The sequence below is a fragment of the Malaclemys terrapin genome, chromosome 2 (assembly GCF_027887155.1).
Source record: "Malaclemys terrapin pileata isolate rMalTer1 chromosome 2, rMalTer1.hap1, whole genome shotgun sequence".
Lineage (NCBI taxonomy): Eukaryota > Metazoa > Chordata > Testudines > Emydidae > Malaclemys > Malaclemys terrapin.
Genome location: NC_071506.1, coordinates 170,045,282 through 170,073,174, shown reverse-complemented (window position 1 = coordinate 170,073,174; position 27,893 = coordinate 170,045,282). Strand labels below are relative to the sequence as shown.

At 41.3% G+C, this 27,893-nt stretch overlaps 1 protein-coding gene and 1 long non-coding RNA gene across 2 annotated transcripts in view; one reads left to right on the top strand and one right to left on the bottom strand.

Moving 5' to 3' along the window:
* LOC128832747 (uncharacterized) overlaps positions 1-4,037 on the top strand; it is a 113,443-nt gene extending 109,406 nt beyond the window's left edge. Inside the window, exon 3 of the long non-coding RNA XR_008444042.1 lies at positions 3,960-4,037. This is a non-coding gene — a long non-coding RNA (uncharacterized LOC128832747). The remainder of the gene's footprint in view (positions 1-3,959) is intronic.
* The window catches only part of GABBR2 (gamma-aminobutyric acid type B receptor subunit 2), an 847,514-nt gene that overhangs the window by 181,204 nt on the left and 638,417 nt on the right, over positions 1-27,893 (bottom strand). The window lies entirely within an intron of this gene.

Here is a 27,893-nt window from a genome sequence, read left to right as displayed (position 1 = left end):
TTTTTTTAACTTTGACTTTCAGTCACTGGACCATGTTATGCATTTGTCTGCTGGATTAAAGGGTTCCCTAGTGCAGATCTTTTCTCCTTTATGTAGGTGCGTCTAGACCATGATCAATTTGATTCTTATCCTTTTCTCTGATAAGGGAAATAATTAAGTCAGAAGGCCCTAAGTGGTGTAATCAAAACCCAGGATAGGTCAGATCCTGCAAAGCTCAATTATACTTACTAATATATGGGATTTGTGAGATGAATAGCTAATATTTGGATATGTTGCCGTTCTGCCTGACATCTTCTCTACGAGATATTTTGTAGGTGAATGTGCCCTGAGCTACTATCTAGGAACCCATGAGTTCTAATCCCAGGTCTTTCACCAAAAATGGGGGGTAGCAGTGGGCATGAAGATTTTAGATTCCTGGTAGCTCTGGAATGCAATACAGCTCCACACTGCGCCTTATTGTGGGCAAAGCCCAAATGACACAATCTAGGCTTAAATAATTAGTTTTATGATCTAATGTTTGTGTTTTTAATATGTGATTTATTTAAATTAATCATGAAATGGGATATTAATTACTGTGATTTCATTTTAGACAGCCAAATCAATTTCAAAATGAACATCAATGAATGTTACTTAAAATGCATTTCAAAATCAAACACATGACATAAGCAAAAGCCTTTCAAAATAAGCAACATTCAAAGTCTGTCTTTGAAGAAGGTAGAAGAATAACTTTGGTTTGCAGCTTGGATCCTGTCTGTCATGTCAGTATAAGGAAAAGCCTTGTGGCAGAGAGATTAACATGCATACAGTTCTTTAATTTTCCACTTAACTAGTGTTCTTGCAGTAGATATAGGCTACATGGAGAGAGATGGCAAGAAAAAGAGGGGCAATTCTAGGCAGGGATAGATTCCCTCAAGAATTTTTGAATATTTTCTTGTACCAGCACATGCACTTCCTTATCTGCATTTTGCAGCAGGCTAGCAGACACTAATGAGAGATTTCATGTTCATACCAATTACTTGAAATATTTAACATCCCTCTTAAGGTGCATTTACACTTCAAAGAAATGACTCACTGCATGCATTCCACTATATTGCAAAGGAAAAAAATGTGTCCCCACTTGGTATTATTATAGACATGTCTTTGAGTTCTACTATGGTTAAGGTCCTATTATCAATTTTATTTTAAATCCTTACTTTCAGAGGTTTATATTTTGGTGTAAAACATTGTTTCCAGATTTTAACTTGATATATAAGCAGGGCTCGGCACACCCTGCAGTGCTCCTTTCCACTGTAGCCAGCTTTGATCTCTATCGGGGGCCAAGGCACTTCTCATCCACACCAATAAATCTGACAGGTGCCTCTGAGGGGCAGCCACTCCCAGCAGCAGCACACGGAACTTTGGAAACTGCTACTACTGAAATGAGCAGCCTCTTTTCCCAGCAGCCAGTGCCTCCCTCACTGGTTACTGCTGTTCCTTACCATTAGAGCAAGTAGGAATTTTTCCATTGACAAAATTTCCCACCAGAAATGGGGTTTCACAGAAAATGTTTTTTTTTTTTTTTTTTGTTGGAAAGTGTCATCTTTGGTTACACTCTTTTGTATTTTTGACAGGTAATTTCCAAGTGAAGTGAAAAAAAAAGGCTGTTTCTTTTAATATAAAATTGAATTTTTTGTTTCAAAACAATACAGGAAAAGAAAGATGAAGGGGTTGGAGGCACTTCTCTCCAATTCACAAATCCATCAATGACTAATAGACACCCAGATACTACAGTGATGAAGGCCACATCAGAACCTCAATAGACGTCCTTCATTTCAACAGTCATCTCATTTTAGTCCCCAAATTATTTACTTTGCACACAAATTTGGTATCCTTTCACTATTATTATTAAAAATATACACATCAGAAATAAAGAATTGTGAAACTGGACTCATTCTTTTGTGTAAATAACGTGTGTAAATAAGTTTTAGGTTTCCTGCATGAATAATATCCCCCCCCCCATTTTGTATCTTTATCAGACATGGTGTCCCATGTTTGGATCTTGTCAAGGTTGAGGGGTAAAAGGGAAAAAAGACAAAATCATTTACGGCTTGTCTAGCTGAATAGTTTATGCATGGCAAGCTGAAGTGTGAAGCTACATCACATTAATGTGCTGCATACCTACTGGCAATGTGGACTTTGCTACCGCGCCCTAAATGTTTCCTACTGAGCTTTGACATACTCCACTTTGACACAGGAGTAGATTAAAGTGCACTAGGACACTTAGTGTGTGGCAGCATGGCCCCACAGACATGCATGGCTTGCTAGTATGCTGTAGATTTACACCTCAGTTTGCTGTGTACTAACTGTTCATCTAGACAAGCCCACAGGAAAAAAAAAATACTGAGAAAAAAATGGATTGAAAAAGACAAAGGAAAAGATAAGATAAATAGTAATGGAAAAGAAATACCATAAAGGAAGTGAAAAGACCAAATGGAGAGGCAAAGTAATTTTTAAAAAGGTTTTACTTAATAGAAAATGTAACTGTCAAAATGGTACAATAAATAAACAAGGACAGGACAAAATGTGTTGTGGGGTGAGGGACAGAAATTGCTGAAGGCCAGCTCTGGCTTGCTAAAATTCTCCCTCCTATTTCCCCAACACATTTTTCTGTGGTTACTTCTCTCTGTAGATACCTAAACTCCCATACACTCTTGTGGTTAGACTGAATATACTCTACTAGCTAGAGCCCAACAAACATGGTATAAGATGTCTGCAGCTACAGCTGAAATGACAGTATTTAAGAGGTCTCACACTGCCAGGATATTGGGCCAAACCATAAAGATATATAGGATTAAAATGTGATACTTGTCATAGTGCACAGTGTGGTAACGGTGTAAGGGCAGAGTTAAAACGGTTTGGAGTACTTAACTCTGCAGATCCATACTTTCGAATATTTGGTGGTGTATTTTTAAGTGCACCTTCAAGTTAAAAACCTTTTCTGTCAGAGAATTCTTTACCAACTAGTGCTATAAGTAACACCTAAGATTAGTACAAATAAAAGAGGCTGGAGAGAAAAAAAGTCTGTTCATTTACTTTATGCATTTGAGAATACTTTGTATAGTCAATTTTGCCATTTTCTCTATATAGTCAATCATTTTCTCCCTTGTTATGAGTTTTTCACACAGTAACGGGGGGGAAATGACAAAAATAAAAAAGTGTGATTGTAAAACTACAAAAATTGATAAGGTTGAGTCAGAGGCAGGTGCACTACCTGATACTACTTAAAAAATGAGTAACTAGAATTCAAGTTGATGGTATCCCTTTCACTTTGCATTTTTTGATTTTCAGAGATATGTGTTTTTTAAAAACTAAATCCTTCCATTACATTGTTGCCCTTAAGCTATAGATATACATTTAGAATGTTAACTGTACATTAACAAAACTATTTTTATAGCAATATTATTATTATTATTATTATTAGGAGTTAGCAATGAAAGCAGATGGCAAACCCTTGAGGCTTAGCTCAGAAGCAAGTGGGTTGGACTTCGAGATTCCTTTAGCTAAAGACAAGCAGGCAACAAAGGGGGCAGTGGTGCACTGCCATTCTGTATTTGGAAGAAGTAGAACCACTGGAAGGTGCAGGACTACTTGCCACCCAGCTTCAGTGTAATTGGGCAGGACACTATGACTACCATGCTAACACCAGCCAATCTCAACATGAGTCAGAGATTTCTATCAGGTTACTAGCTGGGGGAAGGAGGTATAATCTAGTGGTAGAGTGCCAGGAGCTCTTGAGTTCTAATTTTGGCTTTCATACTAATCTTTTGACATAGGACAAATCACTTAATATCTCCGCCTATATTTCTGCATATGTAAAATGATGATTTTTACCTGCCACCAAGGGCTTTGTGAGAATTTATTAGATGTTTGTAAAGAACTTCAATGAACAGCATTGTTAACCAATATTTTATTATTTACAGAGCCAGTTTCTAGAACATCTTCAGAAAGTGGTTTTCTAATAGTAAGGAAACCATAACAGTGGACAGTACAAGCTGTGGTAAGGTTAGTTTCTTGTTCACTTGCTATGGGCTCTGAAAAGTGGGGGAACTTTTGCCAATTTTTGTGAAGTGCTGATAGGTATTACCTTCAACAGCTTTACCACTGGTAAAGCCAAAGGAGATATACTTCTGTTAGACTAACGGTCTAACTAATTCTAAAACCACTTTATCCTATCTGTATACTTATTGTTATTTCTTTCTGAAAATCTGAACCTGGAGCTCACGCTTACTTATTAGAATAGCCACTACTGGCTGTATGTGTATAATTCCTATTAAACCTGCCTAAGGCTAGTATTTGTAGCCAGCAAGAGTGATCTGATCCATATAGAAGGCAACATATTAGTCAGACATTAAATGAACCCAGCATTGAAACATGATGCAGAGCAGCACTCTCTCTCCATTACACCAGTTGGCCACCTCCATCCTGCCATTCTTAATCTATATAAATTGTTGTTATTGTCATGTATTGTTTCTCCCAAAGACATCTTACCCTCAGTACATAAACATTATACAAATTTAGTTTCATGTCCTTTAAAGTCCTATTAGATCTATTTCTTGTAAGGAAGCTTCTTTATCTGTTAACCCAGATAGCATCTTGTTAGTAAACACATTGCAATGATCAAGTTCATTTGAGCTTCTACTTCTTAGGCTTTTCTCATAAGTATGAAGTCAGGAATAGCTTTTCAGTGTTAAAATATTTGGAATTTTATTTTTGCATTCCAATTCTCAAAATTTTAATGTAACTAACCAACACAATCACACATATGAAGTAGACCTGTGTATGGAAGTTTTAGAAATGGTATCAGCTTTTAAGAAACAATGGCTATGTTCCATATTGTTAATGAGAATATTAAATTTTCATCTATGAAAATTAAAAATAGAATGGATACTCTTTGGAGAATTATACAATGCCTGACTCCTAAGGACATTTCCAGACTGATTAATATGATTATTCCTCTTTAAGATGAGAAAGATTTAATATTCAAAATAACCCAAACGTATGTTCTTTATACTAAAACAGCCTATTTCACTTTTAGTGAAACATATAATAGCAAATCAGAAGAGAATAGCATCTGTTATTATTGCCTTCATGGGATTTGTAGATCATATCTGGAAAACTGTCCCTTAAGGGCACCTTCTAGTTGTTTGTGCAAATCAGGATAATGATTAAACTAATTCTTCCATCAGGTAATGCTGCTTTAGGTCAAAAAAATACTTGAGCTTTTTGGCTAGTCATTTCTGGATTAAACTAGCCATTAGTTGATATTTCTGCTTTTATTTTTTAAGAGAGTTATTTTAAAATAATGAAATACAGCTTAGCGGATGTATGGGGTAATGTTTTAATGTTTATTAATTCTGTGTGCTACCACTACTGTATTGTGAATATGTCCTTGGCATTTTTCCCCAGGGGAGTAATGTAAACAAGTTTTGAAGAACACATGCTGGTATCCTGGTTCAAAACCCAAGAACAACATTTTCAAAATATTGTTGAAACCTATGCATGAATGTGCATATGCAAAAGGGGTCATTGGTGCACACAGTTTAAATGAATGACACTAGCATGGCAAAATCTGTTGCATAAATAAATGGGAAGATAAAGATAACTGGACAGTCCAGAGCCATGACCATGTATTTAAATTCATACATTAATTTCCATGCTTAAAATGACAAAGAGATGTGGATGAATTAAGGATAGCACCTTACAAAATATTCAGAAAGGCTAGGTTCGTGGACTAAAAACTGACCAAACGACAATAGCAGATGGCAATGATAAAGTGTCATATATCAAATTAGGGAGAGGTATCTACTTGGATACAGGAGGGATCAATGTTAGGATCAGTTTTATTTAAGAGGATTAAGGGTGAAATTCACCCTTTTGCACAGGGCTAGCACAAAGCTTCTGCACAACATAAATCCCATTTCAATCCTCAAAACAGCGCCCAAATGGACTGTGTGTGATGCACAGGCCTTGGGCTGGCCCTGCTCATAAAGGGTGAGTTTCATGCTCTATAAATACTAAAAATACCAGTTGCACAAAATAAACACTTGTAGACTAGGATTTTCAAATTGCCTAAGGAAGTTAGGCATCTAACTACCACTGATACTTTCAATGGGATCTGGGTAATTACTTCCCTTAGGACCTTTTTAAAATTCCAGCCATAAGGAATATAGGCCATTCTTCAGGCCATGAACCAACCATAAACTGCTATGTGTTGAGAAGAAACTTCCCTTATAGGCATGTTACTGCCTAATTTTTTTAATTGGGTTTTACACCTTCCTCTGAACCATCTGGTACTGCCTGAGACAGGAAACTGGAATGGATTAAATACTCCTATGATCCTAATATCTTTATTATTTATCTGGAAGAAGAATTAAACCACACATTAATTAAATATGCAGATGACACATTATGAGGAGTTTCTAATCTCAGAGAAGACAGAGAAATAATTAAAAAAATTTTAGGATAGAAATATGGGAAGGAAATGTGAGCTAACATCAATGTGACACTGGCAGATCAGGTGCTAACTCATGCCAAAGCCCTAGGCCAATTCACTTGTGTATTAGTAAAGATGAAAGTGATTGTTAAATGTATGAGAATGTATTTGGTGTTTAAACTTCATTGAAAACTAATGGGATGTTACATGCATTGTTTTCACTTATCCTGTTGTAATGTAATGGCAAATATTTATTCTGTATATACCCCTGTAACCAAATACCCATCAAAAGAGAAAGAAGACTTGTGTAATGCAAATGAAGATCTTTGAGAGGAAAGCACTAATTTCAAAGCAAGTGGTCATTGTGTTGACGATCAGAGATCAAAGATTCTAAATGTGGTCCTTTCCTTTGGCTAATCAAAGAAAGAGCCCATTTGGGTGGTGACCGTGTCACCTTGTTTTCTGTAAGAAAAAGCTGTAAGTATAGATTCAGGGAAAGATTTTGCATCTCTGGACTGTTTGTATTCTAAGAGGGCAGAATAACTGAATGAGAAGACAGAGCTCTCCAGATTTACTCTTGGTTGCCCTGAGAGACTTGTGGGAAACTGGCAGATTAATGCATCTCTACTACCATTTTGAATTATAGATTGTGACTTACCTGTACATATATTTTACCTGCTTTAACCTCTCAGTATTTCTCATTTCTTTTTCTTAGCTAATAAACCTTTAGTTAGGTTACTATAGAATTGGCTACCAGCATGGTCTTTGGTATGAGATCTAGGATGCAACTTGACCTGGGTGAGTGACTGGTCTCTTGGGACTGGGAGTAACCTGGAATATTTGTAACATAAGTGACCTTTTATCACATAGTCCAGCATGCCTAGGTGGCAAGATAGACTGTGATGTCTAAGGGGACTTTCTGTGACTCCATTGTTAGACTACTATAATATTTGGAAGTCTACATTTGGTACTGGATTGGTGAAATCTAATTATAGAACATAATATCAGTTTGGGGTGCCTGCCCTGCTTCTTAACAGTCTGCCTTGAAGTAGGCACTCACAATCATGAGCCACTCCAGACACCATGACAATTAGGATATCTGAAATATGGATATCAATAGGAAGGCGATACGTAGGAAACCCATAATACTGAAAAAGAACTTGTGGAGAAAGTGAACAAACAACATAAGCATCCACAATGAAATATGGCATAATCTCCACTGTTCTGCAATTTAAGGCAGCTTATTCAGAGGCATCCCTTCACAGACCAGATATATAACGTAGCATCTCAACATGGTCCTCGTGAGCTCACACTATATAGTTCTTGCACTTCAGTACCAGAAGAATATTGAAAAATTAGAAGGAATTCAGATAACAGCGATCAAGAGGTTGAAATGGCTTATACATTTAAATTAGAAGGAAATAATAATAGCATTGTTACATGATGAACATGTGTGGCTATGATACACACCTACTAATATTTGAAAGGAATAAAACCCAAGAAAGGAAATGAGTTGCTTAGATGAGTATAAATAGTGTAACTATAAAAGTTATGCAATGAATGTAAGTGAAGAAAAATTTAGGCAAATAACAAGAAAAGTTTCCTGAGAAGTGAGATCTGTTTGTCTCTGGAACAGTCTCGTAAGATTACTTGGGGCATTTTAAATGAGATTGGACAGAGAATTTTAAAAAAAATTGTGTAAGAGAAAAATCTTGCTTTGCAAAGAGATTAAAATTTAAAACAAGCAAACACATAAGTCCTAAACCAAAAGTACCAGAACTTGCAAGTTACAATCCCCCATCCCACCACCTGTCAATCTGCATTGTTATTATTCACCCAAAGTACCCTCCCTGAATGTATTGCCTAAGTCTGGGTGGAGAAAAATAAAACAAAGTGTCTGAAGCTCCTGACTGCTTCTCTCCCTGCTGGGGTTGGGGGAAGGATTTATGATCATCCCTAATGGAAGGGGGAAAGGTAGCCCCTATGTTAGGTTACTTGTTGGTGGCAGGCTCTAGAGTGCTGTTTTCCCCTCACAGTAGAAGCAGTCTTTGTAAGGGTTCTTTGTTTCAAGCTCTGCTCCAGGCGTTGGGGAGAGTGAAGATATTGGGAACGGGCAGATTTAGGTCATGGGAGCAAGCTTTGGGGCCTCTGTGGCACTCTTGAAGTAACAGCACAATTTAAGAATGCTAAAGTAGGGAGAAGAAACATTTGCTAGTGAGAGAATGCTGGGTTCTTTGACTGATCTGCCAGACATTGTCTCATTCCCTCCTATGGCAGAAGAAACTGAGGCCTAATGGTTCATCTATCCTAGTAACAGATTCACTTGAATTGTAGACATTATTATTAATTTATATTATAGTGGCATCCAATGTGCACTAGGTGTTGTACAAACAAATGGGAAGATACAATCCATGTCTCAAACAGCCCAACACACACAGAGGAAAAGGATTTAATATACAAGTAAAGTGATGAGAGCGGTGTTTGATATACATCCTGTTTTAGAATGTATTCAGACTACACTGTGCATACATTACACACAAAAAAGCTATGTTAAAAGAACATTAAGGTTGAGAAGTCAAGCACTCAAAAGTTAGGAAATGTCAGTATTAAGGTTGCACGAGTAACTTTAATACAGCCCCCTTGTGCATATGCATGATACAGGCTTTAATTACATGATCACATACCATTTTTTTATGGAGCCCCTTCCTCATCAGTGCACTAGATGGGCAATGTTCATTTAATGAGCAGCTATTCAATATTTTGTTATATCCTCATTGCTCAATGTGTGATCATAGGACTTATTTCCTGAACAATATTCAAACCCTGCTATGAAGTCAGAAAAGTCTCTGAGGATATTAATAATTCTATGAGACTTATTATTATGGTATCCAAGTGTTTCACAGACATGAATTTATCGTCACAAAACCTCTGTGCAATGAGGGTGGCATTATCCCCATTTTACAGATGGGGAGCGGAAAGATTAAGGTCCAAAGTATCCACTAATTTTGGATGCCCAACTGAGACATCTAGGACCAGATTTTTCAAAGTCTTTAGCGTTATGTTGCACTTCATGTAGTCAAGCACAGCTCCCATTGACTTCAGTTGCAGCTCGGAGCATTCAGCACTTCTGAGGGTCTCAGGTCAGGCACTCAGAAAATGAGGAACACACAATTAGTGACTGGATCTGAAAACGTTTGGTTTAAAGGATTTGACCAGTATCACATAGGACCTCTGTGGCAGACGCAGGGATATTATCCAGTTTTCCAGGGCAGCAGTTAATTGTTTTAACCATAAGACCCCCTTTCTCTTCCTGCAATCCCCTGCCTCATTCATTATATGTTTTCCAGCTCCTGCAAGGAACCTGGGAGGGACCCTACAGACAATAACCTCCTTTCCTGCAAAACCCCAGAGCAGGTCTCCATCCTGTGCAATAAATGAGGGAGGCATCTTGTGGAAAAAATAGCATGTGATTATGTAATAAAAGATTTTAGTAGCTGCTGTTTAACATCCTCCTGAAATACTAGTGGAACGGAAAGTGTGTTATCAAAATATGATATATCAACATATGATATGACTAAATCATCATTTTTTTTGCCAAAGAACAGAAATATTTATTGAAAACTTAAGCCTTTTCTGCATTCTTATTGATAATTCTGTTATTTCTATCTAGAAATGGACCAATACCATTCTCAGGGTTCTTTTTGTCCCTAATATACTTAAAGTCCTCATTATACTTAGCTCTGCTGGCAATAGATTTCTTGCATCCCTTTGGTTCCCTTATCAATTTTCTACAATTCCTAGCTTCTGATTTATATTCATAACTATCATCTTCCCCTTTCTTCCATTTGCTTTTTATTATTTTTTACAATTAGCTTCAATTTCACTCTAAACCAGGCAGTTTTTAAACCACTATGGCCTTCTTCCTCAGTTGTGGGATTGATATTCTGAAATATTAGTGTGGACAGTCTTACCTTGATTATTTCTATTTTGTGATATCAGACCTGATTCTGAGCTGCACCTTTGAGATTCTCAGATTCTCAGGACAGCCAGGAAACAGTTAAGTCTACAATGTAATCCAGAGCAGTGATTCCAGCCAAGGAGCCATTGCGTCAGCTGAGAATAGTCAGAGCACAGTAGCACTCTGGGTCATTCCCCTGAGATGCACCCTACACTGACAGCTGCGAGATGGGGTAGCATAAAGCCATCCCACCAGTTATGTGTCATCTGGAAATCCCAGTGGCCAGTTCAGTCAGCTTTACACTTCCTCCTCAGAGCCAGTGTAAAGGGGCCAGAGCAGAACACAGAATTGGTTCCAATGGCTGCATTATACAGTTTACATACAAGAGACTTTGTGATACAGAGATGAGAATATGTCAAAAGTAGGTAATCCGGCATTTGCTAGAGTAGATGGTTTAAAATAAAGATATTTACTGTTTCTGTTACAGTGACAAGAATGAATGATTTATTAATACTTAACATATGTTGAAGTCTAAAATATTCTGGCAGCACAAAGGGACTGGACAACTGCCCTAAAGAAGTAGCCAAGGATTCCTCTAATTTAGGGGAATCCAAATGTGGTGCATAGCTGGCTCTATGCTTCTTTCCCTCTCACCTGATCATTCCACAAGATAATTAGCATCTCAAAAGGGCTTCTTCCCAACAACTGACCTAGAAGGAGGTAGCTTGCAAAGGGGGGCTGGAAATCCCCAGCTGTGAGAACTGCCTTCAAGAAAGATGCTCCCTCACTTTCACATCTCCAAAGATGGTTCCTGTCTCCAGTTCTACCACCAATGGGATCTGACTGGCTGAAGGGAAGGGATTCAGCAGTCCATCAGAACATCCATCTCTGACAAGTCCACAAAGCCGTAGCAACTGGCCACCATCTGGACTGAGAGTTGTCTCTCTTTCAAGGTCAATTACAATTAGAGGTGGATGAAATTTTTCAGACAAATAATTTATTCAACAAAAACTATTTTGGTTGACCCAAAACAATTTAAGAACTTGACACAAATAGTTCTGGCCAATTACAAACCAGACTGAAAAAGAAGAGGAGGAAAAAGGTGGTGATGGTGGTGTGCTACTGTTACCCCTTCTCCTCACCTCCCCACTATCCCCTTCATAACCTTTGGCCCAGGAGCTAGGGAGCTCACTTAGGATGTGGGGGATCCAGGCTCAAATCTCTGCTCCAGAGCAGACCCAATCCAGATTTCCTGAATTCCAAAAAAATTCAGATTCAGTTTGAGCCAAACAAAATTTTGTTTTTCAGTTTTCAGAACTGGTACCACACACACAAAAAGTAATTATGTACCCTGTTCTAATTACACTGTGAAAGGAGTTATAAATAATATGACCAGAAGGAATGAGACAGAGTTCACCAGGTCCTGGGATATAGATCCTAGAGAGTGTGATTAGGAAATGCTGCTTGGCAAATGAATGGGAGACAGAATGGAAGAGAAAAGAAAGCTCCCAATAGGAAAATATAAAGTCTCTTGTATTGATGATTACTGAGCCTAGTATATGTAGCTAGCTCAACTTTTCAGAATATAAGATGTTATGCAAAACCAACTTTTGTTTTAACATTTTCTCTATTTTTAGGGTTTTTTTAATTAGACCATTTGAGTCTTAGACTGTAGTTTTGCAAAATTTCACACAAACCATCCTGAAGAGAGGAAACATATCTCAGAGGGGCACAGACTATGGGATTTTCTCCCATAAGGTGTGGTGCAGTCAAGGCTGGGGGCAGGCATATTCATGGGAAATGCCCAAGGGCCATGGAGAAGAACTGCATTAAGGGGAGAAGGTAACAGTGTCACAATCTATATCATGTCTTAAATATGTCACTAGTCCAGAACTGGCACTAGTTCCACTATGGGTGGGAAGGAATGACAGCAAATGGCAAAAATTCCATATTTGTGGGACATAGGATGACCAGACAGCAAGTGTGAAAAATTGGGACAAAGGGTGAGAGGGGTAATAGGAGCATATATAAGAAACAGACCCAAAAATCAGGACTGTCCCTATAAAATCAGGACATCTGGTCAACCTAGTGGGACAGCAAATTTTAAATGATCATCTGTGTGAAGCTGCTCGGGGGGTTGGAATATTAGGTAGGACAGATTAATGGGCAGAGGTGAATGGTGAATGGTCAAAGGTGAATGGTCAAAGGTGGGTTAATCTGCACTTGATCACCTGGCTATCATCTCCAGAAAAGTGGCATATTGTTGAGCACTGGAGGAACAGTCTTATCCTCACTGTTGAGGAAAGGGCTCGAACGAGAGGCAGAGCCTCTGGTGAATCATGATGCCCTCCAAGTCAGCAATGAGGGTGAAATCACTATTCCATTGCTCAGTGTCAATAACAATCTTTAAAACAGTGATTCTGAAAAAAGAATCTGACAAGAATATTTGTGAAAAAAATCTGATTTACAGCACATCGGGAGTAGGCTCTGTCTGCAGAAGCCATCTGTCTGTGCACTTCATCGCTGTTTTCTATAGGAGACAGGCTGTCATCTGAAGGGTTTATTTCTGCTGTTTATTCTGTTCCTTCATTTATTTTGGGGTTCTCACTTGAAAATAAATGAAGTAGTTTGTATATTTCTTCATCACAAGAAGTAATTTTTGAAGGCTAAAGCATGAATAAAAAATGTAGGAAAGGGATTAAGTTTTGGTGAAAGTGTAAATATAGACGCAGATGGAGTCAGATGACTGTGAATAGTATCAACAGGCTTTACGCAAATTCTTTAGGGACACCAACAGGCAAGTTTGAATGTGCTAACATAGCAAGTACACGTATTTGAGAAAGCAAGCGTTTGCTGTATTGTTAATATGTCTGACTGACCGTTGTATATGGCTCTTTTTACATTTATGTCAGCGGTGTGTTGTTATGATCACATTTATATACTCTGGGATGTCTAAGTATGTGCATGGGCAGCGAGTTCTGTGGGGACCAGGAATATTCCTGGCCTGAGGCCTGGCTCCAGCACTGTCTGAGGCAGGGCCATGGGAGAGACCCGGCCTTCCACCCCCGGGTGTCCCCCCCCCACGATTTAAAACAACCCGGGGCCCCCCACCCACCACCGGCAGCGCAGCAGAGCTGAGTGGCTTCCCGCCTGCTCGCTCCACGTGGCTGCCGGACCCTCCCTACAGCCCCTGGGTGGGGTGGGTCAGGTCTGTGTCCACACGTGCCGCTCCCAACCCAAGCACCCCTGCAGCCAATAGGAAGCTGCAGGGGCAGTGCCTGGGGGTAGCAGCACATGGAGGCTTCCTGTCCTGCCCTGCCTAGGAGACCCAGGTAAGTGCTGCACCCCCCACACCCCTTCCCAGAGCCTGCACCCACACCCCTTTCCCATACCCCGCTCCTGTCCCCAAACTCCCTCCCAGAGCCTCACCCCCAACCCCAGCCCAGAGCCTGCACCCAAACTCCATCCCAGAGCTTGCACCCCTCACCCCCTCCTGCACCCCCATCCCCTCCCTCAGCCCGGAGCTTGCACCCAGCACCCAAACTCCATCCCAGAGCCTGCAACCTAGACCCCTTCCCCACCCAAACTCCCTCCCAGAGCCTGCACCCCTCTGGCACCCCAATCCCCTGCCCCAGCCCAGGGCCTGCACCCCAGACCTCTTCCCCCCACCCAAACTCCCTCCCAGAGCCCAACTTCTCACCCCTTCTGCACCCAAACTCCCTCCCAGAGCCTGCACCCCTCCTGCACCCCAATCCCCTGCCCCAGCCCAGGGCCTGCACCCCAGACCTCTTTCCCGCACCCAAACTCCCTCCCAGAGCCTTAGGCAGGTGGGGGCGGAGTTTTGGGGAGTGGGCTCTGGGTGTTCTGGGCACCACCAAAATTTCTGCAAACCTGCCACTCTTGAGTATGTGTATATATAAAATGGAGTTCTACCAACGACGAATATAAACCACTATATTAAGACAAAGATGGATTAAAGGCAGAGCCTTGAAAAAAACAGATTTGGACCCAGTGCTAGGAGGGGATCCCAGTCGGGTAAAAATGAAATCTGCAGAGTCCAGGAGGACCCACCTCCAACGTATTCTGCAGCTGCTCCGCACCCTACAAACTGCAGCAATAAGTGAGCAGTAGCAAGGCTGACTGCTGACACAGAGCTGATTGCAGCAGTGGCACTGATGTTTCTACCAGGGGAGAGTAGCATACTGCACCTCACTGCTGCAGATTCAGCAGGGCAATCTCCATGCATATGCCCTTCCTACAAGGTGTGGAGTATGGTGCTTCCTGCCCTGCCAGCTTCCTCAGTGTGGGCATAAGAGAGAGACCCCTAATGGCCCAAACACAGGTTTCCTTTCTGGAAGCCCCCACCCTTCAGGGGCTCCTACCTCCTCTACAGAGGGGAGAAAGACAGGAGTCCCATCCAAAAGAAGGAGAAAACGGAAGCTCCCTCCTCCTCATCTCTTTGCTATAAGGGACAAAGAAGTGTGAGGGTTAATGAGGAAGGAGGGAGAGAAAGATCAGAAAGGTGGAAAGAGCAATCTGGGAAGAGGGAGACTAAAAGAGTGAAGTAGAGGAAACAGGCCACAGAAACTGTGGGAAAGTGGAGGGAAACTAGAGAGAATACGGTGAGTGAAAGAGAAAATGGGGAGGAAGAAAGGAAGGTGAAAGAGGAGACTGGAAGGAGAGTCTATAAAGGAGAGAGAATTTTGACATAGGTAAGAGAGGTGGTGTGATAAATGAAGGGGGGGGGGTAGCTTCCTTTTATGGACACCCAGTCAACCAGTTAACTATAAAATTCCTCTTAGTACCTGTTCTCTACTTGCTTCACCTGTAAAGGGTTAGCAAGCCCACAGGTAACAGGAAAGGAGTGGGCACCTGACCAAAAGAGCCAATGGGAGGGCTAGAAGTTTTTAAAATGGGGAAAAAAATCCCTTTGTCTGTGTGTTATGGTTCTCTGGGAAAGAAGGTAACAGGGACCAGTTATGCTGTGAGAAACTGTTTTTCATACATGGCTTAAAATCAGATCATACCTAACGATTGCTTATCAAAACCCCCAGAAATGTAAATAAATTAGGGAATGTCTAGGAAGATATGATTAGGGTTATTTCTTTTATTTTTTACTGGCTTGTGGACTCCTCTGTGCTAACCCCAGATGCTTTTGTTTGACTTGTAACCTTTAAGCTGAACCTCAAGAGAGCTATCTTGGTGCTTAATTTTTGTAATTGTTTCTTTTAAGATCTAGCAAAAAGCTTAAGTTCTAAATGTATTTCCTTTCTTTTGGGGTTTAATAAAATTTACCTTTTTTAAGAACAGGATTGGATTTTTATATCCTAAGAGGTTTGGGTATATGTTGTTTAATTGGCTGGTGGCAACAGCTGATTTGCTTTGTTTTCTTTCTTAGCTCTTCTGGGGGGGGGGGAGGGAAGGGCTTAAGGGGACCCCACAGAAAGGAATTCTCAAGTGAGCCTTCCTGAGTCCCAAGGGTTTTTTTTTTTTTTTGCACTTGGGTGGTGGCAGCATCTACCCATCCAAGGTCAGAGAGAAACTGTGACCTTGGGAGTTTAATACCAGCCTGGAGTGGCAAGTATTAATTTTTAGAATCCTTGTGGGCCATCACCTTCTGCACTCAAAGTGCCAGAGTGGGCAATCAGCCTTGACAGAAGGAAATCAGAATAGCAAACAGGAAAGAAAAAAATGTTTTGAAGAGGAAGGAGAAATGAAGAATATTCTTAAAATATTAAATACATTAAACAGAGGGAAATAATGCAGAAAATTTTGATATAAAGATACAACATGTACAGGAAAATGAAGAAACAGAAAAGGGGCTGACTTGACTTGAATGGGAATTCAAGTGATTTGAATGGGAATTGTCTCAGGACAATTGTATTTCCCTTTAAAAAACTGGCTGCTAAAATATACAAAGTGCTCCTAGTTGTTTAATTTTATAAATCAGGAAACACCAGAGGATGTGGCTGTGCAGGAGGAATGGAGTTTGCAGGAGCTGGTTGTGGCTGCAAAATGTGTAGGGACACTGGGGTCCTATACCCCACAGGAAAACACAGCGTTGGCAACTCATAATATATATATATATATATATTTTTTTTTGCTTTGCCAATGACATGATTGTGGTTGGGACTACAGCTTGTCTGTCAATGGCTTGAGAAGCTCCAGCCCTCTAGAAAATTTGAGCCCCCTGACTGGGTGCCAGCTCCACTTGCCATCCACTCCTGAACAACCATGAGAGCTATTGCAGCACAGATCTCTCTCCCACTTCCCCTTCACCTCTCCAGGTCAATCTGAAGCCATTCTCACAAGAGGGGGTGGGGGAAGAGGGAGCCAAAGAGCTCAGTAGGTCAGGGAAGCTCTGCTCCCTTCTACTCTCCTCCTGTGAGCAACAGGGTCAGGATGGTTCCTTCCTCTTCCACTTCCCTTCCTGCAGCACCTGGCCTGGCAAGGGGCAGAGGTGGTGTGAAGAGCCCCTTGAGCTGCCCCCCACCCTGGAATGGGAAGAGGGGAGCCTGCTGCAGCTCTCTCAGGCCTGGAAAAGTGGGGGTGAAAAACCTCAGAAGATGCAGAGAGGGGGAGGGCTGAACTGAGAGGCAATGAACTCATTATTGCCAAACCCAAGAGATCAAAAATCATCAGACTGGCCCAAAAATAATGTGATCTTTAAGGCAGATTATATTGTGGTTTTGCAGTCTGTCATTGATTTTTGAACTCTACCTGCCCAACCCCAGTACTGTGTATGTGACAATTAATGTTGCTCACTCTACCAAAAGTACTGGGTAAGGTGATTTCCACCCCTACTGCAGGAGCTCTCAACTCCACATTTGCCCATCACCTGCCCAGCAATTAATCCTTCCCCCGTTCCCGTCATCAGTTCTGTCCTCACCCAGCCCTCCCATTGTTCCCCACCCAGCTGTCTCAGTCCCATTAGCCCCTTCCCAATAAGTTCAATCCCCCCAACCCACTTGCCCCCATCCCCTTCAATTCAGGCCCCCACAGCTTCCCTCTGTACAGCCTCCTCAGTACAGCCCCCAGCCCCATCAGCTGCCACTTCACTAAGTTCATCCCCCGACTTCCTTCAGTTCAGCCACCCATTAACTCCAACTCCCCATCAGGTATCATCAGAAACAAAGCTCCTCACAGATCAGGACACACCAACTAAAAGCAGTACCAGACCCTCTCACAACAATAGATGCAAAACCTTCAGTCATATCACCACTACTATGATGATCAATACTTCCCACAACCTTTTAAGATCCATTGGTCCTACACGTGCCTATCACGATAGGTGTACCTCATCCAGTGCATCAAACGCTCCAACCATAACTATGTGGGTGAAACTAGACAATGACTACACTCTTGCATGAACCCACACAGAAAAGTGATAACAGATAAAAACACCCTATCACTCATGAGCTAACACTTTTGACAAAACAATCACTCCATATGTGACCTCTCAGGCCTCGTCCTCAAAGGAAACCTGCACAACACCTTCAAAAGCAGAGCCTGGAGCTTAAATTCATAACTCTGCTAGAAAATCATGGTCTTAATAAAGACATTGGATTCACAGCTAATTACAACAATCTGTAACCCACTAACCCCCCTTTTTATCCTCTGTCTACAGCAGTGTTAATGGGCCACTTCACCTTGAATGATCCCATAGAATATGTACTAATTACTTATGCTAAAATATAGGTTCTATCTTGTATTTCGCTGTGACACTCTGAGTACTTTTCCCAGACCTGAATAGCTCTCTATATCTCAAAAGCTTGTCTCTTCCACCCACAAAAGTTGGTTCAATAAAAAATATTACCTCAGCCCAGTTGTCATAGCATTCCATCCCAAAGTAAATTCAAGAAATATTCTTCTTTCTGTTATGCATCAAAGTCCAGTACTTAGGAGGGCTCACTCAGGGCAGAGAAATCATGTCCTCTGTGTTGAGATCTGCTAGGCAGCCACATGGCCATCAATACATGCATTCACCAACATTCTACATATTGGCCATTCAGGCTTTAGCAAATGCCATCTTCTGGCAGAAGTCTTCTCCAGGCCTCTGTGTCCAGGGAAAGATGGAGAATGTGACATTGTACTCCATATTCTTTATGAAAATATGCTTGTGGTAGGAATATGACATAACTAAGATATGCTTTATGCAAGGTAACTCTTGTAAGGTATCATTGGAAAGGTTAGTATGTACTGAATATGATTATCCTATTTGTATGCATGTATACATTCGGTATCTGAAATTTGGAATATTGACTATGTATCTACATTTCAACTACAGTAACTCCTCACTTAATGTTGTAGTTATGTTCCTGAAAAATGCAACTTTAAGTGAAATGATGTTAAACAAATCCAATTTTCCCATAAGATTTCATGTAAATGCGGCGGGTTAGATTCCAAGGAAATTTTTTTTGGACAGACAAAAAGTATTATATACTGTACAGTTAGGGTGACCAGATGAGAAGAAGAAAATATCGGGACACATGGGGGGGGGGGGGGGGGGGGTATCACCGGCAGAGAAAAAAAAAGAAAAAGAATTATCGCGAAATATCAGGACAAACACCTAGATATCGGGACGATCTTGATTTTATCGGGAAGTCTGGTCACCCTATGTAAAGTACTGTACTGTACTGTGGTTGGGAAGTGCCTCTGATTACCTCACTGCAGGCAAGGATGCTAGGAAGCACCTTCACAGCTGCAGCTTCCCCGGAGAAGAACAGGCGCTGACTTTGCCGGGGGATGCTCCAGGCCCGCCTCTTCCCATCCCCATTCCACCTCCTCTCCAGAGCACGCTGCATCCCCGCTTCTTCCCCCTCCCCCCCAGAAAGTCCTAAGCGCCGCTAAACAGCTGTGGGGGAAGTGCTGGGAGGGAGGGGGAGGAGGCGGAGAAGAACTTGTGCAATGCTCCTTTGTAAAGTCGCTACTCTTCCACAGAATCTTACAAGCAGTGGACAGAGCAGGCAGCCAAACGATGTTATAAGGGAGCATTGCACAACTTGAAATGAGCATGTTCCCTAATGAGCAGTGACGTAACTTTGAAACAACGTTAAGCGGGAGGACGTTAAGTGAGGAGTTACTGTATGTTACTTTGGGTGATGCCCCCTAACACTTCAGGTACAACAATGAAAAAGCCTGACAGTGCTGATGACCCATCAACAAGAGACAATGGACTGTAAAAGAGCTGAGTCTTCCTGTGAACATGTGGGTCAGCCTGTGAAGAATGGCTGCAGGGCCCCTACAGAGGCATGTGACCATGTCACCTGATACTGGAACCCATCTTGAATTCTGTACTTTTCCACGAGAAGCTGAAGGGGTGGGGGTGGTAAAACTAGGAAACAAAAGACTCCAGCCTTATGCAAATCCTATTTAAGAGTGGGGAGTGAGGTACGACAGGTTGTCAGTTGTCCCCTGCTGCCCCACTTAAGATGACTGCTAGAAACAATTTAGACTGAACTGGGGGGAAGAACTGGACCCAGGCTGGAAGGACATCTGGCCTGTGAAGAAGATTATTAGAACCACATTTAGGATGAGAAATTACATGTAACCAGTTTCTTTAGTATATTAAGCTTAGTATGCATGCTCTGTTTTATTTTCTTAGTAATCTGCCTTATTCGCTATGCTACATCCTTAACTACTTAAAATATACCTATTATAGTTAATACATTTATTTCTGGTTTATAATATAATCCAGTTTACATGATTTCTAATGGGGGCGGGGAGGAGGGCGGAGCGAGGAGTTGTGCATACCCTCCTCCACATTGAGGGAAGAAGCGAATTTCATATAATTTTGGGTTTGTACTCCAAGGGGGCGGGGGCGGACATATGGATGCTGTGGCAAGCCCCTTAAACTGAGCCTTCCCAGAGGGGATCTCTGTCTCTCTGTGCAGCTGGGTGTGACCCTTCTATGTGCTTGGCTGGAAAAGGCTGGGGAGCCTAGCCCAGCAAGACCAGATAAAAGGGAGCCCAGGCTGTCAGAATAGTTTGACTCAGTGGCGTCCCAGCACACCAGATGACATCCCAGGGGGTCCAGCCCATCACAGAGAATATTCAAAATACCTCATTTCCATGTCCGTATTTAAAGGATAGTCCTGCTTCCCACCCTTGAGGAACATTGTTATGAAAATCCTATTGCAATGGATCTGTGGTCCTTAGCACAATGAGAACTAGGAAAATGTACCTATACTTATCTCAGAATTTACTCAATTCATGAAATAAGCTCCACAGATCCAGTGCACCCAGGAGATAAATGGATCATGCAGAATAGAGATGGAAATTAACATCCAAAGGTTTGAGTTTTTCTTTAGAGATAATTTTCCAGGTTCTGCCATAGGATAATTTAGGAAAGTAGGACTAAATTATCCTGATTGTAGAAGTTGTCTCAACTGGAGGGAACTTCAGGAGAAGGGGCATCCCCCTGCTGGCAGTGACTGAACAGCCTGGTCTGCCCTAAGCTGCAAACAGGCTGAAGTACTCATTGTAATAGGTTTGTGGACTTTATTACTTGAAGAAAGGAAATTTTCAGGTAAGCACAGATACATTTTCTGATTCCTCAAAAAAATTGCCTCTTGGCATTCCAAGCAACCAGCATCTTCCTCCTTCTGTATGCTCCAGGATGATTTCCTGGAAGGCTAATGGACTCCAGCTATTTCTGGTCCCTGTTTATTAACTTTTGCCTCCCAACACAGCATCCTAGCCCAGACTATGGGGCTTCCTGACTTGGCCTGCTTGCTGTTAACTCCAAACCCCAGATGAGTAATACACAGTTATAGGCTAAGTTCCCTCTGAACTGTGCGGCCACGTGGCTGTGCAGCGGCCTATTAAGTGCTGTGCAGGTGGCCACGGCTGTGGCGGGGAGAGGTGCCCCTCCCCCAGCCCCCGACCCAACCCAGTCTGGCCCTGTCCTGCTGTGGCCAGGGGAGACGTGCTCCTCCCTTGGCCCCAACCCAGCCCCAGCATGGACCTGTCGTGGCTGGGGGAGATGCGTCCCTTCTCCGGCCCCAACCCAGCCTGGCCTGGACCTGCTGTGGCCGTGGGAGATGCAGGCGCCCCTCCCCTGGCCCTGTCCCAGCCCCAGCCTGGACTTGCTGCAGCTGTGGGAGAGGTGCCTCTTCCCGCGGCCCCAACCCCGGAGCAGCCGCAGCGGGGAGAGGCACTCCTCCCCCCCAGTCCAGGTGCTGCTGCAGGGAGAGAGAGCTGGGGGAGTCAGATTTCCCAGTTGCAGCCCTGGGGCAGCCTGCACCCCAAACCCCTCATGCCCGGCCCCACCCCAGAGCCTGCCCCCACAGCTGGAGCCCTCACTCTCCGTACCTCAACCCTCTGCCCCAGCCCTGAGCCCCTCATCTCCAGCCCCACCCCAGAGCCCACAACCCCAGCCACAGATCTCACCCCCCCCCGGCACCCTAACCCTCTGCCCCAGCCCTGAGCCCCCTCCCACACTCCAAACCCCTCATCCCGCCACCACATGAGTTTTATGTGTACCAATATGGAGGTGATGTACACCAATATGGATGAAATGTGACACATCATCTCCATATTGGTGCACATAACAAAATTCATTCCGCAATGGGTGGGAAAAATTAGAGAGAACACTGGTCATAGAACCCCTAAATATAGTACATAAAACATATATATATATATATACACACACACATACACCCTTCCCCTCTCTCCCACCAAGCAGAATGAAATAGGCAAGTGAAAAACAGTAGAAAGAAACCTTTCTGTATGATAGCAGATCACCTGCATGAAATCAAACCCGTAAAAAGATGTGGCAGGGAAATATTTTTCCTACGTAGTGAGGTGAGGGGGAATCTGTAAATTAAGTGGCCTAGACATGGGTGTTGTTATAATGATAGAAGAAAAGAAAACTCACATAATTCTTACAGCCAAAAACATAAAGATGCTTTAAATATTTTTAGTTTTACGTCTTAATTATTTTAAATTGCTTTGAGTGTTTTCTGTAGTGTCACATGTGGGGAGCAAGTCCCAATAACAGTCATCTGTTATGTTACAGGGACAAGCAGGAAGAACAAAAGATGGGTTTGCTGACTGTTTAAACACTGCTTGTCTCATCCTAGTTCTGTATTTGCAACTTGCTCTTTAAGCAAATTATTGGGCCTCTTCCTGTGGTCTTTATTCAGTCAAAATCTTTTGGCCTCTGGCTGCCTAAAAAACAGTGACCCCCTGCACATTCTGGATATGTATTCTGCAGTACCAATGGGGAAGGAGAACAGTTAATGGGTATGCAGTTAGTCAATTCCTTTGGCCAAAATCCATGAATCAGTCATGTAGTGGGCAACAGTTAGTATGCACTAGTATGACTACACTCTGATTTGCTGGAAGGATCATTTGTATTTCCCACGCACTTAATTTTGTTTACTTGGGTCTTTCATATCGTACCAGGATAAGGCCCATTGGAGGTCTATAATTTGTATTTTGATCATTCATATAAAAGGACAGTTAGCAGTATGTTTTGAGATTGTGTGCTCAGGAATGACTTCTGCTCAATAGAAGTGTATTTAAGGAAAAAGGAATACCAAACTAAAAAGATTTCAGAGTATCTGACAATTTCCTGGTATTTCTCTTCAGAATTCCTAGTAAACAGCCTCTCATTAAAGTTTTGCCCAGTAGGTATTGATTTGCAACTCCTTAGAGTTTCTATCTTGTGGGAGTATTTCTGCATCCTTAGTGCTCCACTGTCTCACGTGCATTGTCTCAAATAAATCCAGTGTGCAAAGATCTATTCCTTTTGCTGGACAAGGGTCAACAAGAATGACAAAAACATAGGAAGCATCTTTTGGGCATGTAGAATTTTTTTTAACATAGCCTATTGCCAAAGAGGTTATTGCAAGAACTGATGTGTCCAGGAAAACAGAAATTCAGCCATTGGGAACATATTATTAAGGTCAGTTCTGAGAGTTACTCCACATGAGCAGACCCCTGTGCTTGTGCAGTCTGGCTTGCTGCATCAAGGGCTAAACTAGCAATTAAAAAAACCCTATAAAGAGTGCTCTAGAAATTATTTGTTTTGTTTTATTAAATTTAGGCTATAGAATGTATATAACCAGTATGTATAACCAGTGTATGAATGCCAAAAAAGTCTTGCCAGTACTGATTCCCCCCCACTTCCGCCCCCAAACACAAACCAATACATGCAGTAAATTTCACAATCACTTTCTGATCCTGCTGAAAATGTATTTAGTTTTAATATTATTTTTTTTTCCTGGTCTCCAATAAGATTGCTTGTAAACTTTGGATATTTTAAAAAAAAATCTAAGTAAAAATTGAATGTGAAATTTACCTCTGTGCAGAGGGTCACCACAAGACTTAATTAATGGATAGGCCTTGTATTGACTCTATGCACAGAGGTGAATTTCACTTTGAAGGCATTAGTTATGATGTTATATAAAGATTCTTTGGAGAAAGACTACAAAATATTAAAAAGACAATGCTATGAAATACCAACCCAGGTACAATTATGTGCTCTCTCTCTCTCTCTCTCTCTCTCTCTCTCTCTCTTCCATGCCTGTCATCCTTTCTCTCCGCTCAATGAAGTCAGCAAAAATCCATGCTTGATTTATTATCCATTTACCTTATTCAGCTCATCACTCCCTCAAGGAACTACTTGTAGGCTTCATTACTTGATTTTTCCCCCTGCTTCTCTGCCATTTGTGCCATAGCAACCAAAGTAAAATTAGCATCAGAGAGGAAATTCTGAGCAGCACAGAGCTAGAATCTTGGGAAATTCACCTTTTTATTTACAGGAGAGGATGTTAAACTGAATGTATGGCTTGATGAAATAATCACTTATGCATTATGGTTTGTTATTTGGAGCTAAACTTTTTGATATGCTGGTAAGTAAGTAACAGTCCAATCATTCTCTAACTCTACAGTGCTTGGACAGCAACCAAAGCTCTCATAGTATCAGAAGCAACAGCTTTCAGCTAGTACTTGTTGAAAGCATTTTGATATAATCAGGTACACTACTATACTGGAAAAACAATTTAATCATTTAAGAAAATCTGCGTAAGCAACATTAGAATAGCAAACACGTAAAACAGAGACCAGCATATTCAAAGGCTGATTTCACTAGTGAAAAAGGTTATTGTGGAAAATATACTTTAACTAGAAAGACCCTCCCCCCCCCAAATAATAATACTAAAAACCCTCCCACCAAACTCTCAGGTTTAATTGGGCAGAACACTAGCAACACTAGAGCTCCATCCCCTCTTTCCCATTATTTAATTTCTTTTTTATACAAACATTTTTTATACAAACTTAAATACAAGCATTATTTCTAGTGTTAAACTACTAGTTTTAAATTCAATTACCCATTTAGGAAACTGAATACTATGCAGTGTTTTAGGTTATTACATGTTTCGGGTTTACCAACAAGGCAAATGGTCCTAGAGCGCTGCACAGAGGAGATTGTGCTCTGATTTTTGCATATTTCTTTGATAATTTAGGATTTATGAAGAACAAAACAGACAAATAGGCTATCTAGTTCAGTTTACTGCCTCTTTCAGTGGGAAGTCCTAAATGCTGTATAGGATGGATAAGAACCCCCATAAAGCACATGGCCATTCTGCATTAATATACACTAGGGGAAATTTCTTTCCCTACTCCAACTAATTAGTTTATGGCCAGGTGAATGAAGAGTTGGAATTGTTTTTCCTGTAATTATACACAACTATAAACTTTTTAATCTGAGTTGCCTGGTAGTGAGTTCCACAGTGGAATTATATACAGAGCTCACTTTTAAACATCTGTCTGTAAGTGTTGCAATGGGAGCTACTGGGTACTGATCCCTTTTGAAATTCCAGCTCAGAGTGTGGGTGTTGAGCATTTGAAAATCTAGCCAATCATAATACATTTACTATGGCATATTATTCTCTCCTTAAAAACTATATAGTCCCAGGGCCAGATTTTGATCTCAGCTACAATGGTATAAATTGGGAGCATCTCTTTGAAGTCAGTTGAGTTGTTGAGCATTTACACTGGTGTAACTGAAATCAAGGGGCTAGATTCTCCACTTTTACACCTGTGCTAGGCAATGTGTGAGGCAGTTGAACTTTTTGGAGTTATTCCAGATTGACACTCTCACATGAGAAAGTCATAACTAGAATCTGGCACCTAGTCCTTAATTTCAGCTTTTATGAAATTCCTTCTGTCTTTCCCTCTCTTTCCACACATGATGCCTAAAATATTGCTTATTGCTTTTCTCTGGAATTTACCTATTTCTGTTCTGCTCTTTTCAAAAGAGATGACAAAGGCCACAATATTCAAGGTGAGGATGTACCATACATTTCTATAATAGCAATAATCTTTTCTGTATTAATATATCTTTTTCTTAATGCAACTCACACATTTTTCACTTGTCACTTTTTTAACCTCCACTGCACATGATGCCTAGGTCTTTCCCCTGGGAGGTTAATACTAATTCAGAATTCAGCACATATGAATAGTTTGGATTGTACCTTTCAATATGGATTATCTTGTATTTATGAATCACTAAAACAAATCTGCCCTAGGGGTCTGACCTAACATTACTAGTGGGTAAAGGAAGGTTCTTGTGCACATGTACAGCTATCTCATAGCTCTTATAGTTATGTCATATATTGAACACATGTCCAATAATTTCAGGTGAAATTCAGTCAACCCACATAGATGTGTATTTGGGCTCCATACAGATGGAGTGCAGAAAGGTAAAATACACTCCCCCATTGGATGTTGGGCTTCTGCAAAGCCACCCTGTGGCTTCCCATGGCCTGGAATCGCAGCGGCAGCCTCTCCATGTCAGTTGTACAAGGCACTAGATGCTTATCTATGCATCACTGGACCACCCCACTCCTACCCCAAAAAAGACCTTTTGCATCAGCCCTGCATAAAGTGGTGTAGAGACCATTTGCACAGCACAGAGAATGCACAAGAGCCCAACCCCTGGACAAGGGTTAAGTGGTGTAGAGGGTCTTGAGTCAGCCCTGTGCACTAGAGGTGCAATTATCTTTCGCAACAGAAACAACAAGGAGTCCTTGTGGCACCTTAGAGACTAAAAACTCACTTCATCAGATGCATGGAGTGAAAAATACAGTAAGCAGTATATATATTACAGCATATGAAAAGCATCATATATACACCTCTACCCCGATATAATGCAACTCGATATAACACAAATTCTGATATAATGTGGTAAAGCAGTGCTGGGGGGGGGGGAGGGGGCGGGGCTGCACACTCTGGCGGATCAAAGCAAGTTTGATATAACGCGGTTTCACTTATAACGCTGTAAGATTTTTTGGCTCCTGAGGACAGCGTTATATCGAGGTAGAGGTGTATATACTGCTTACTGTATTTTTCACTCCGTGCATCTGATGAAGTGGGTTTTAGCCCATGAAGGCTTATGCCCAAATAAATTTGTTAGTCTCTAAGGTGACACAAGGACTCCTCGTTGTTTTTGCTGATACAGACTAACATGGCTACTACTCTGAAACCTGTCTCCCAACAGAATGTATCTTGTTGCATGCCTAGTTCAGATCCCACCACACTCCTTTTCAGGACAAGCTCCCATTGAAATCTTTTTTCTGAAAAGAACTACAGGATTAGGTTATAGTTGGGGATGTTTCTGGACTGGAAAAATAATTTAGCAATAGCTGGCCCCACATCTTATCTTGATCATCTCTCCTGAGCATCAGGCCAGAATGTTTGATCTGCCCTTTTCAGGAGTTTGTCCACCTCATACATCTTCCAATGCTGATCTACAACAACATTTCTGAAACCCTTCAATCATTGCCATAACAAATTGCTGCATATAGCATCTGCCACAAAAATATCCTAGGACATGAATGGTACAATTAAAGGCAAATAAATGGTCAGTTCTTTGGAATAGTTAAAAGCTACACTATACATAGGTTGCTTCATCCTTGCCTTAAATATTGAGACCGAAGGAAGATCGCAGTTGTTGAATAAATATAGCTACAAAATATACTAGCTCCCATGGACACTAACTGGGACAAACCAAATGATTTGCCAATTCAGATAATAATAAACAAACAAACAGAGAAGGAGAGAGTGAGAAAAGATGGACCAAACCCATTTGTAGCCTTAAATGCACAGAGAAAATCTGAAATTTGTGTGAAACTTTACAGGAAACCAGTACAAATATTTTTAAACAGAAGGAGTATGCTCATGATTGCAAGTGTGTGCACTGATGAATTTTGAATGAGCTGCATGTTGTATTTGATATGAAAAGGAGCTTAATGAAAATAAATAATTACAGTAATCCAATTTTTAGAAAAAAGCTTTCACCAGTAATCCCCAATCCTATTGCTGAACAATGGAGCTTGGTGATACATTGTAGATGTAAAATAAATTTTAATAATAAAATGATACATATATATTGATAAACCAAAGATAGTATAATATCCAGCCTTTTTACATATGAGGCTGAGGCTGCAGTTAGTA